Raw genomic sequence first — 13,018 nt, 5'->3', positions numbered from 1 at the left:
CAAATAGAGGATGCCATCAAATAGGGAATCATTGTGGATGATAAGGAACTTGTTCGAAAGCCTTTTGGTCGCAGTTTCAATGCTACTACTAGTAGCAGTACAGTTGTAAGACCTTCTGAGGTCAATTTAGTCACTACCACCACCACTAAAACAGCTGACCCCTTTGCTCATGCTGGCCCACAAACAACGAACACAACCCGAGCCCCAAGCATAACATTCACCCCTCTCTATATGTCACTTTCCAAAGCAATGAATATCTTGACAAAAAGAGGGTATTTGAAGCCTTTAGATCCTCGACCTCTTCCCGAACCTCTCCCAACCAAACATGACCCTACTAAACACTGTGTTTTCCACCAACAACCCGGACATGACACAGACTGTTGCATTCATCTCCGTCATAAGATCCAAGACCTTATAGACAATAAAGTCATAGCTCCCCCACAACTACCAAAACCCAACGTCACTACCAACCCATTGCCGCCCCAAGATAGAATTCCACCACCTCCTCATCTTAACCTCATCCATACACTTTCATCACCTTTAACCCTAGTATCTATATCACACCTACCTATTTACCAAAACCTAAGGTACATATTCTTAAAGGCACCGAGTTATGCATGATGGATGCACCTCCAACCCAGCCAAAACCCAAAATCCCTATGGTGGTAGTAACCGAAATACCTATGCTTGAGGCTGGCAAACTATCAGAGAAAAAGTATGATCCTAGCCAATATATTGTTCCCAGTGGTCAACTAAAGCTTGAGGTTGATCTGCCTGACTCATTTTCTATCAATGTTGTCAGAGAGGATCTACTTGAATAGGGGTTGGATGATTTGGCCGACCTAGAGGAGGACTTGGCTAATCTCCATTTCTTTGAAGAATTAGACCTTGGGAATGTGCAGACAAGGTGGTGGGAACTGAAGAATTATAGTCACGGTTGGTCAAGCGATGATGAAGCTTGTGATAAGGAAACTGAAAGAAAATGGGATGAGCTGAGACTTGATTTTGGAAAACCTATTGAATGTGATAAAAGAAAGAGTTCCAAAGGAAAAGAAAAAGAACCAGAAAGCCATCGAAAGCATACTGTGGGAATGATTCAAGCGGCGTTAGATAATTGCCTTTCGGTCAACAAAAGCGAATGGTGGGATGATAATGACCTATAGCTCGCCCACACTGATGGTGAATGGGTAAACAATGTACCGGATGAGACTTGGTATGCAGATGAAGTTGATCATTTGACCAAGATTGGGCGCTACTTCAAGCCTCCACGTTTAGACCAAGGAGATCCCTCTGGCAAAGATAAAGAGGTAGAGAAGGAGAAAGAGAAAGAAGTAGAAGAAGACCTGGTTCTAAAACAACTAAAAAAGATCCAGGCAAACATTTCTATTTGGGGACTTCTCATGGCTTCCCGAGAACATCGACAGGCAATATTGTCAATGTTGAACAAGACTAAGCTATCAATTGACACCACTCCTGGGCAATTAGAGTCATTAATCACCCCAAGAGAAACCATCCCAGCAATAACTTTTGCTGGCAAAGAGCTGCCAATAGAAGGATGAGAACATAATAAGCCTCTGTACATATCACTGGAATGTAGAAAAAAATGGATCCCAATTGTTCTGATTGACACCAGATCAGCCATCAATGTCTGTCCTATGCGCACTGCTTATGCAATTGGGCTAAAGCCAGCAGATTTCACGCCCGCTACTCAATTGATCCGAGCCTATCATAATATTAGTCGGGAAGTGATGGGGACAATCAAAGTACAAATAACAGTGGGTCCATCTGAGCATGAAGCTGAATTTCATGTCATGGATGTTCCCGAAACATTCAACTTGCTATTGGGAAGGCCCTGGCTCATCAGATGAAAGCTATGTCATCCACACTACATCAATTGGTAAAGTATCCATATAGCAGAGGAATTGCCACTGTCTTCGGAAATTCATCCATTCATCCTTCCCCAGAAGTCTCAACACCAATGCTAGAAATACAGTATAGGGAAAAAGATGTATTCCTATCAGGTTTTACCTTGGCATAGGCCCAACTAGTTCAAACACTCATGGCAGAAGACGAAGGTGTATATGTCAGTGCGCAATCAATCTATTTTATGAGTAAACTAGGTCATATTCTAGGGATGGGATTAGGACAAAGTGGCAGGAAAGGCATTACTATAGCCAGTGAAGTACCTCATAACCCACATGCATTTGGACTACGGTATACACCCACGACTGATGACTAGAAAAGGAAAATTGAAGAGATCAGGGAGAGGATCAAGGCCAAGAGAACCAGGTGACAGTTTGAGTTAGTTCATAAGCCAATTTATGGGACCCTAAACAGGTGCTTTGTCTGCCAAGGAGAAGACTTCCCTTTCTATGGTTTCCCAGAGCCCTGGATTGATCAAGTGGAGAAGAAGAGATACCCTGGGTTTGAGATCTTTTTCGATCATCAGCTCTCCAACAATGATGAGGAATGGGTAGATCCTAGTATCGATATCAAACAAGACAAAAAAGTTAGCTCGAAAAGCAGCACAGAGGAAGTTTTGGGTCTATCATTTGCTGACTTACTGACAGAATCGCATACTAGCGCTGAACTGATAAATTTGGAAGATATGACCATTGTCGTGATTGGGGAAGAGGTACCTGCTGACTGTTCAAGCTTCATCATGGATGCAGTGAATGGCTCTCAAATAAATTGGCGTTTTGAAAAGAGTTGTGTTAGGAGTTCTGAATTGGCCGTTGAGTCTGAGTCTGGTGGGCCTGTGGGGTTAGAGGCAGATTTAAGTTTGTCTAACATGTCTGAGTCTTCTTTTTATTTCTCTTTTGAGTCTGTTACAACTTGTGAGCCCGAGGCTTTGAATGAAGATGTGATTTTCGTTTACTTTTCTGTGCCCACAGTTCATAACATTGACCAAAATTTTGAAGATCTTGATAAAAATGAAGAGGAAGAAATTCCTTGGGTTTTGAAAAATTTAATCGACTGGGAGGAAGAAATGTGTGCTAAGCCATTAGTGGATGAAATTGTTTCTGTAAATGTGGATACTAAAAAAGATCCTCGCTTGATCCAAACTGGTTCTACATTGTCTTCAGAGGAACGTGAACAATTAGTTGTTTTATTAAAAGATTTCAAAGATGTTTTTGCGTAGTCCTACGAAGACATGCTAGGAATTGACCCTGAGATTGTACAACATAGGATCCCTCTCGACCCTGAGGCCTAACCTGTCAAACAAAAGCTTCGCAGAAGTTGTCCGAATTGGGCCTTGAAAATTAAAGAAGAGGTTACCAAGCAAATCGATGTTGGATTTTTACTTGCATCAGAATATCCTACTTGGTTAGCCAATATTGTGCCAGTTCCGAAGAAAGATGGTAGAATTCGAGTTTGTGTTGACTTCTAGGATTTGAATAAGGCTAGTCCGAAGGATGATTTCTCATTGCCACATATTGACGAATTGATAGACTTCACTACAGGGCATTCCTTATTGTCATTCATGGATGGTTTTTCAGGATATAACTAGATCCTTATGGCTCCAGAGGACAGAGAAAAGATAGCATTTACCATACCATGGGGGACATACTGCTATAGGGTTATGCCATTCGGTTTGAAGAATGTCAAGGCTACTTATTAGAGAGCTACTACCACTCTTTTACATGATATGATCCACAAGGAAGTTGAGGTGTATGTAGATGACATGATTGTCAAGTCCGAAGATCAGGAAAGCCATTACACTGCATTGAAGAAATTCTTTGAGAGAATTAGAGATTACAGGCTAAGGCTGAATCAATAGAAATGCACCTTTGGGGTAACTCCAAGCAAGATGTTGGGATTTCTGATCACACATTGGGGAATCGAAGTTGATCTATCTACAATTAAGGCCATCTTAGAAATGTCGCCACCAATGGCTGAAAAGGAGGTGCGAGATTTTCTAAGAAAGGTGCAATTCATAAGGAAGTTTATTTCAAAGCCAACCTTCACTTGTGAACCACTGTTTGGTCTTCTAAAGAAGGGGAAGAAGTTCCAATGGGATAATCGATGTCAGTTTGCATTCGAGCAAGTCAAGCAATATTTATAGAATCCACCTGTGTTATCACCACCTGAGCTAGAGAACCCGCTGATCATGTACTTATCAGTGACCGAATCAACTATGGGATATATGCTTGCACAAGAGTCGGATGAGAAAGTGGAGAAGTCCATCTACTACTTGAGTAAAAAGATGCTTGAATATGAGACTCACTATACTCCTTTGGAAAAAGCTTGCTTAGCTTTGGTATGGGCCACTAGGAAGTTGAGACACTACCTGTTAGCTCACTCGGTAATTCTGGTTTCAAGATTAGGCCCAATCAAATATCTCTTTGAGAAACCAGCACTTACCGGTAGGCTAGCTCGTTGGTTGCTTTTGCTTTCTGAATTTGACCTTAAGTATGTCATTCGCAAATTTGTCAAAGGAAGGGCCATAGTAGAATTTTTGGCTAATCACCCAATTGAAGGAGGAGAAGATGTGGAGTGCTTATTCCCAGATAAAGAGGTCACGCAGATGGAAGAAGACACTTAGAAGTTGTACTTTGATGGGGAGTCCAATCAATTTGGCTATGGGATAAGCATGTTGCTTATATCGCCAGATGATTCCCATATCCCCTTAGCTTTCAAACTCTGATTCAAGGTATCTAACAACTAAGTAGAGTATGAGGCGTGCATTGTGGGATTGGAAGCAGCTCTAGAACTAGAGGCAATATGGTTGGATGTGATCGGGGATTCAAACTTGGTCGTCTTTTAAGCCAATGGAGATTGAAAAGTTAAAGAGGAAAAAATGAAAGTGTACCACCAGACCTTGGACATGTTGATCCCGAGGTTCACAAAACTGACTTTTACGCACCTGGTAAGAGAGAACAACTGATTTGCTAATGCATTAGCAACCCTGGCATCAATGATAGATATACCGATCAGGGTCAAGACACGCCCGATCCTTATAGAACATAGGTACACCCCCGCGTATCAAATGATAGCCGCAACGGAAGAAGTTCAAGATGAAAACCCTTGGCACTTTGATATTTGAAATTTTCTGGAAAGTAGTACATACCCACAAGGGGCAAACACCAAAGACATAAGGGGGATACGACGTCTGGCCACTCAGTTCGTTATTTGTGGAGATAAGTTATACAAGAAAGGGCATCTAGGAATGCACAAGCTGTGTGTAGAGGAAGAAGAGGCAAAGCGTATCATGGATGTCATCCATGGAAGAGGGTGTGGAGCCCATATGAACGGTATAATGCTAGCCAGAAAAATCCTTAGACAAGGATACTATTGGTTAACCATGGAGAATGATTGTATCAACTTTGTTAGAGGATTCCACAAATGTCAAATCCACGCCAATCGCATTAACATCCTGTCATGAAAACTCGACAACATGACTTTGCCTTGGCCTTTCTCAGTCTGGGGCATAGATATCATCGAGGTAGTCACACGAAAAGGTTCAAATGGGCAACAGTTCATGTTGGTTGCCATTGACTATTTTACCAAGTGGGTTAAAACACAGTCGTATGTAGTGTTGAAAGCATCACACGTGGCCAACTGTACCAGGAATAACATTATTTGCAGATACGGGGTGCCAAACGAATTAATTTCAGACAATGGCTCATATTTCAAAGGAGAAGTGGCAGTTCTATTTGAGAAGTATAACGTGGCTTTTCACAAGTCATCAACTTACAGGCCACAAACCAATGGAGCTGTTGAAGCTGCAAATAAGAACATCAAGACCATTCTATGTAAGACGGTAGAAACTTATAGAGATTGGCTAGATAAGTTGGACTTTGCACTTTGGGGATGCAGGACATCAATCCGAACGTCTACATGGGCAACCCCTTACTCTTTGGTGTATGGAATGAAGGCTATTTTTCCAACTAAGTTGGAAGTGTCTTCATTGAGGATTATGGCTGAATGTCAGATAACAGAAGCTGATTGGCAACAGAACCGATTTGAGGAACTGATGCTATTTGATGAGCGAAGATTGAAGGCGTTATACCATATTTAGGGGTATGAACGCAGGGTTGCCCGAGCATTCAACAAAAATCTTAGATCCAGGAATTTGAGGGAACGGGACTTATTGTTGAAAGACGACCGAGCTCCTATTCACAACCCTAGGGGCAAGTTTAGACCCAATTGGACGGGTCCCTACATCATTAAATCAATCTGGTCAGGAGGAGCAGCCATTCTCATGGATTTGGATGGTTTGGAGTTCTCATAACCAATCAACATGGACAAGATGAAAAAGTATTCCCTTGAAAGGCTCACTGGGCTGAAAACCTGAAAGGGCAACCCAGACAAAAGTTAGAGCAGAAAAATAAAAAAATATAGAAAAAAAATGACAAAAAAATAGAAATATGAAAAAATGAAAAGCTCGCAAGGTTGAAAACCCAAAAGGACGGCTTTGGGAAAAGTTAGAGCACAAAATGAGAGTGTCAATACCCGAGTGAACCTTAACCAGAACTACGTATTGCCTGATTCCTATCTTTGTGATACGTAGGCAGCTTCATCTTGAAGTTCGGCCTTAATCATTTTTCAATTCACTCATCTCATCCATGTTTGACTGGTGTATCTTTATTCTACTTGGCTATCCATAATTGATTGGCTCATCCCCATTTGATTCAGTTGTCCTATTTCTCCGTCATGACGGGTTTAGTCACAAAATGAATTCAATAGTACATTTCAAGGGTTCATTTCATGTTGATCGAGTAGTGGTCATTTGCGAAAATAGATTTTGAGGACTTTTAATGAAGTGGACTGATTTTCTCAAAAATTATTCCATTTTTCCAAAACTCAAACCATTCTTTGGACCAAAAAGAGAAAATTTCCAGTGCTCATAATTTTGGCTCATATGATTTCAAGATAGAAAATGGAACAAGTGTGCTAATTTACCTCTCATGTTGATCAAAATCGCTTTAGCAGAAAGGAAAAAAAAAAAAGGCAAAGTGATGAACTAGGGGCACAGTTGAGTCAGGTTTTCTGTCTTTTACCCACACTATTGAGTTTTCATCACCTTAATCAAGCAATCGCGGGAAAATGCACAGTAGTTGTCGCCGGCGATGCTTTTCCGTCAGGCGGTTGACCGTTGTTGCTCTGTTTTGCGTTGATTTTGCTCCGACAAGCGCAAAGGGGTGTGTTTTGGGATGGTTTTTGCTTCATTTTCATTTTATTAAATTGTGTTTTGTGTTTTTGGTTAATGATAGGCTCAACATCCAGTTCAGAATTCACTAAAATGCAGCCATTTTCAAATTCAAAATTCAAAACAAAATGATTTTTATATTCAGTATTGTATCGTTCATGCCATCCAGATTTGCAGAACAAACTTTTTTTTTATTAATGCCAGGGATCAACCTCCATCAAAGTTGTACAAAAATAAACAAAAACAAAAAAAATAATAATAATAAGAAAGAGAGTAGCATTTTCTCAATTTTCCGGCAAAAACTTGACGACGATGACTACAGCCGGCTTCATTTGCACACAGCTTCATTGCCTGACTTTACCATCAGCTGCCTCGCTTCATCTTTACTCTTTCGAAGCTCTTGAAGACTCTGTCCTGGCCTTGGTAGAGCTTCCGAAGGAGATTATTCCTCACCGACCATCAAATTGGTTATGCGAAGGAACTCCAAATCGGGTCGCGGAGGTGGCCTGTCGTTTTACTTCCTTGTTCTGCTTTTTCGGAGCACTAATTTCTACTCGAGAGTCCTTGTACATACATTGGAGTAGGGAGAGTTGTGCAGTTAACTTATGTACATCAAACATCCTATTATGCAGTCGACGAGACAAGTTGGAGACCGCAGTCATGTCTCCATACATGATCTTAGCGTATACGAGTTTGCATCAATGTCAGACTGTGCCACCATTATTTGTTCAATTGACATCGCTGGAAAGCTGAAACCAGGGGAAAGAGGAGGAGCCCGCGGTTAAGGTTCAGAGGAGTCGGAATCGGTCATCTCTATCGTGGACTCATTCAGGTCTGGAAAAAGATTGAGAGAACCATGTGAAGAGGTCATGGTAGAGGAGAGTAATGCAAAAGAAACAGGTTGTAGAGTGGTGGTAGAGAAAGTTTGCAAACTTTTGCTCTGCCTCTCTTTCTCTCTCGCAGTCTTCAATTTAAGAAGAAAGCGAAGAAGAAGAAGAAAAAGACAAAGAGGGAGAAAGGCTGAGACGATCATTGACAATCGGGGTAGGATTGGATAGCCTATCGGTCAGGCGGCACGATTGTCGAAATCGCACGCCAGACACGACGCTCGAAGTAGATGAAGGAGGGGGAGAGAGAGAGAGAGAGACAAAAACAAGAAAGGAGAGAGAGATATGTATATGTATGTGTATGTGTGCATTATATTATGTACGTATATGTCTGTGTATGTGTAACTATGTATATATTTTCTCTGTATATGTATATGTGTGAATCTGTATATGTATATGATTTGCTTGTGTAGATATGTATACGTATGTAATACATATTTCGTATATCATTCGTGTGTATATAAACCCTTCCCCCTTTCCATATGAGATACGGTTAGGTATACTTATTGGTTACACCACATTTTCATATTTCGCATGAAACGTATTTGGATTTGTGTTCACTTATTTAAAACCTTCCCCGTCTCTGTATGAGATACGACTAGGAACATCTGTTGGTTACACCACTATTCCTCCACTTGTGTGAGACGTGTTTGGATCTCAAGTTCACTATTCCTCCACTCGCGTGAAACGCGTTTGGATCTCAAGTTCACTATTCCTCTACTCGCATGGAACGCATTTGGCTATCAAGTTCACTATTCCTCCTCTCGTGTGATACGCATTAAGATTGCAAATCGGTTAAAAACAACAGGTGTGCTTGTTTGTTTACACCACCCCTTTTCCTCTCGCGTGTGATGCGTTAGGATTGCAAATCGGTTAAAAATAACTGGTGCGCCTGTCTATTTACACCACCCCTTCTCCTCTCGTGTGTGACGCGTTAGGATTGCAAATCAGTTAAAAACAACGGGTGAGCCTATCTATTTACACCACCCCTTCTCGTCTCGCGTGAGATGCATTAGGTTGTTGATTTCACTCGGTTAAAAACATCTGGTGCGCCTGTTGTTTACACCAATCGTTCCTTCTTTCACATGAGATACGTTAGGTTGTTGTTTTACTTGGTTAAAAACATCAGGTGCGCTTGATGTTTACACCATCCTTACTCCTTTCGTGTGAGACACGTTAGGTTGTTGATTTACTCGGTTAAAAACATTAGGTATACCTTATATTTACACATTCTTTCCTCCCTTCGCGTGAGACACGTTAGGTTGTTGATGTCTCTTGGTTGAGGTCTTCTCTATCTTTCTGTATGCAACACAAGGAGATGTTTCTAATTGGTTTCATTGTCTTGTTATTCTTAGTTCTTTCCGTGTGAGACATGACTTGCTTTTTGTTTTGATTTAAGCTTTTCATTCATGTTATCACATTGCTCATTACATGATCATAAGTTTTCAAAAATAATCGGCTTCTCGTAGGGTATAAGTCCAGTTCCCAAAATCTTCCTGCATATCATTAGCATCTTGCCCATGTACTACGCTGGTTTGATTACTTGCAAAGGGATACGTAGGCAACCTTCAGGTTCAACCACTTGCATTGCATCTTGCTTGTTTGCCCAAGTCTTACGGCCTTGTCAAAAGGGTCATCTTCAGGCTTTGACATTCACTCACGTCATGAAATGAATTCGAGCACTGTCAAAGAGGGACAACTCTAGACACCCAATTTTTAACGACCCTAAGACTTGGGCATTTTCATTTGATTACCCGATGATGACAATCAGAATGTGTTCTCCAGCAGTCCTCATCAAGAAAAATGAAATTTGTGCTTTAATCCCAACCTTCACACATTTTTGGCCAAACTATTTTAGACCTTAAAACCCTTTTTTCAAAGTATTTTTCCAAATGTTTCTACGATATTCTAAGGCTCCCATTTCAATTAAAATATTGCACTTTTTAGTAAACCGAGTAAGGACAAAGTGGAAATAAATGGAAAGGAGGTAAACTCTTTGAAAAAAAGATATTTTAAAAATATCTTCTTTATAGGTTTGGATAGGTTTGGATTTGAAAGAAATAGGAGGAGATGGAAGAAAACTAGTTTAGGAAAAGAATGAGCATCAAATTGTTAAGAATGAAATGAATAGCCTTCACTTCATTAGGCATATCTCTTTGTACACTTGGAATTTAGATGTGAGGCGACCACCATTAGAAAGTAGGCTTTTGGGGCTTCAATTTAGACCCAAGAATCACCCTAAACCAAGTCCATATAAAGGAGCTATGCCCATTTGAAGTTGGGCTTAATAGCAGATTTTGTTGACTTGGCCCAATGCAGCAGCAACCCCATTTTTCTTGGTTTTGGTTCAGTTGGGGCACCCCATTTGCCTATTTTCTGATCCATTCAAGTGCACCCACTCATCCTCCATTATACCTAATCATCCCCCATTATCAAAAAGAGGTTTTGTTGGCATCCATAAAGGAGTATCCCATGCAACCACCTGAAAAATTTGCCCTCCTATCAAATTCTTGTCTCCCACCTTGTCTTCGACCTTATTTTTGACATTTACTCTCCCTCATTGTCTATATAGAATGATCATATTGTAAGAGAGGGGGAGGACCACGAAATTGAAGAGAAAAGAGTGAGAAAAGACTGAAAGAAAGAAAGAGCAAAAAATACTCATATGTTGCATATACACCCCATACCTTCCATACAAACTAAAATGTCATCTTTCCTACACCCAAAACTCCTCCACAAATTCTAAAATAGCTAAATTTCAGTAGTTATTGATCAAAGGAAAGAGTGAGGGTTGTTGAAAGTGAGAAAAAAAAAAAAAAAAAAAAAAAAAAAAAAAAAAAAGAGATAGCCATTTTTTTTTTTTACCATACATACCAAAAGTTCCATTCTAGTTTCAAATTGAGGATTGAGAACACACTTCCTAAACTTGAGGGTGATCTAGAGGAAGTCTGGAAATCAAGAAGTTCAATCTTTCTTTAGAAGGTGAATTTCTAGTCTTTCATTTTCTTATATTTTTTATCTCATATTTATTTTCTTACTTTATATTTCATAGTGTTTTGTTATAATTCAAGTGGTTTGTTTATCTCATATTTATTTTATTACTTTATATTTGATAGTGTGTTGTTGTAATCTAAGTGGTTTGTTTAGCTCAAAATTATTTATGTATTTATTTTTATTCACTTGCTTTAATTTCATATTAGTTTTGTTGTAATCTTGCATGTTCTACCTCATATTTGCTTTCTTGTTTTAAGTTCATGTTATAATCTTGCATTTTCTATCTTATATTTTCTTTCTTGTTTTAGTTTCATAGTAATTGTTTTGTAATCTTACATTTCCTAGCTTATATTTTTCTTGTATTAGTCTCATATTAGTTTTGTCGTAATCTTGCATGTTCTATCTTATATTTGTTTTCTTGTTTTAGTTTCATAGTAATTATGTTGTGATCTTGCATTTCTTAGCTTACATTTTTTTCGTATTAGTCTCATATTAGTTTTGTTGTAATCTTGTATGTTCTACCTTATATTTGTTTTCTTGTTTTAGGTTCATGTTAGTTTTGTTGTAAGTTTGTATTTTTTTTTTTCATTTTTTTTTCTTGTTTTAATCTAACTGGTAGTGGTTAGTTGAGCCACCTACATATTTCTTGTTTGCTTCTTTTCTTGGTTTTGCAATAAGATAGGTTTTGCTAGGCATAGTTGGCCGGCTGGTTAGTTTCTTTTGGACAAGACGGCGTTATCTTCCAATGTTATCAACTTCCGGTGGTTTCCAAGGCACACGAATTTTTTTTTTGTCTTTTGTTTATTTTATTTTGAGTGTATTGAGAGGTTTTTATTTTGTTGTAATATTCTCCCCATCCCTCTCTAATTTGGTTTGTAATTATTCTTTCAAGGGTTGTAATAATTCCCCACCCCGCTTCTTTCTATCCTGTTCTTTTACTTGCTTTATTATCTATCAATATGCATCATTGTGGGGAAGTGGTTTGGAAATACTCTTTGGATTCGGTAGGACGCTCATGATCCTCAGCTAGCCACCTAAAAAAGAATGAACACTCCGGACGGGGGTACCAGAATTAGCACTCCGACGAATAAGTCAGTGTATACTCTCTAGATTGCTTATATCTCAAGTTAAACTTACTTGTTCTCACATATCACTCTTTGGTTGTTGTTGTTCTATTTATATACGCTCCTGGTCCTCAGGGTAGGGCCCACTCTTGATCCGTCATGTGACTGTTCATTCGGCCTTCCTTTTGTTGTACTCCAACTTATAATCGGCCCCCGCTCAACTAGCTTTATGGCCGATTATGATACTCGGTTCTTAGAACATACGAGCCGGGCAGATATAATATATATCCTGATTTTGTAAATGTGTACTCGGCCTATCTGAGTCCCCTGATATTTGGCTCCTACAATTGCCCCCCAAACACCCCACTAACACCAGTTAGTCGGCGTGTTTGGTCTCGAATTTGGAAAGTTAAAAATTTGGCAGTTAACCTCATTCCAACGTGTGTTAAAGCGCACACATTTTTTGGTCATCATTACAAATTCCCGCCTCTTCATACACTTCCTCCATTTAATGTGACTTAAAATTTTGCCTCTTCGAATGTATATTTTGAATACTCAAAGTTTCTAGTTCGCTTTCTTGTACAACTCCTTCACTTCGCAACCTCTGCAACTTCCTCCCGTTTCTCATTATCCCTTCTGCTTCTTGTAAGTTTTCTTCTCCTTCATTCCCAATACCATTTCCTTGTTTATTTTTAGTTCTGCATAATCCTTAGGTTGGCTAGGATGGCAAAAAATTTGAAAGAGCTCCTTTCTGCGGATCGAATTTCGGGCTTCCAACGCCATTATTCCATCCCCGATGATGTCCATCTATCACTCGTGGCAGACAGCACCACTGATATGGAGAGGGCCGATGAGAGTACAATCATTTTTCTTCTCCTATCAATTGCTGAGGGCGGAGTCTGTTTTTCCCTTCACCCATT

This window comes from Camellia sinensis, chromosome 13 (genome assembly GCF_055761805.1).
Source record: "Camellia sinensis isolate YWXY chromosome 13, ASM5576180v1, whole genome shotgun sequence".
In the NCBI taxonomy this organism is placed as follows: domain Eukaryota; kingdom Viridiplantae; phylum Streptophyta; class Magnoliopsida; order Ericales; family Theaceae; genus Camellia; species Camellia sinensis.
The sequence above is the reverse complement of the archived record's forward strand: the minus strand, read 5'-3'. Positions refer to the sequence as shown.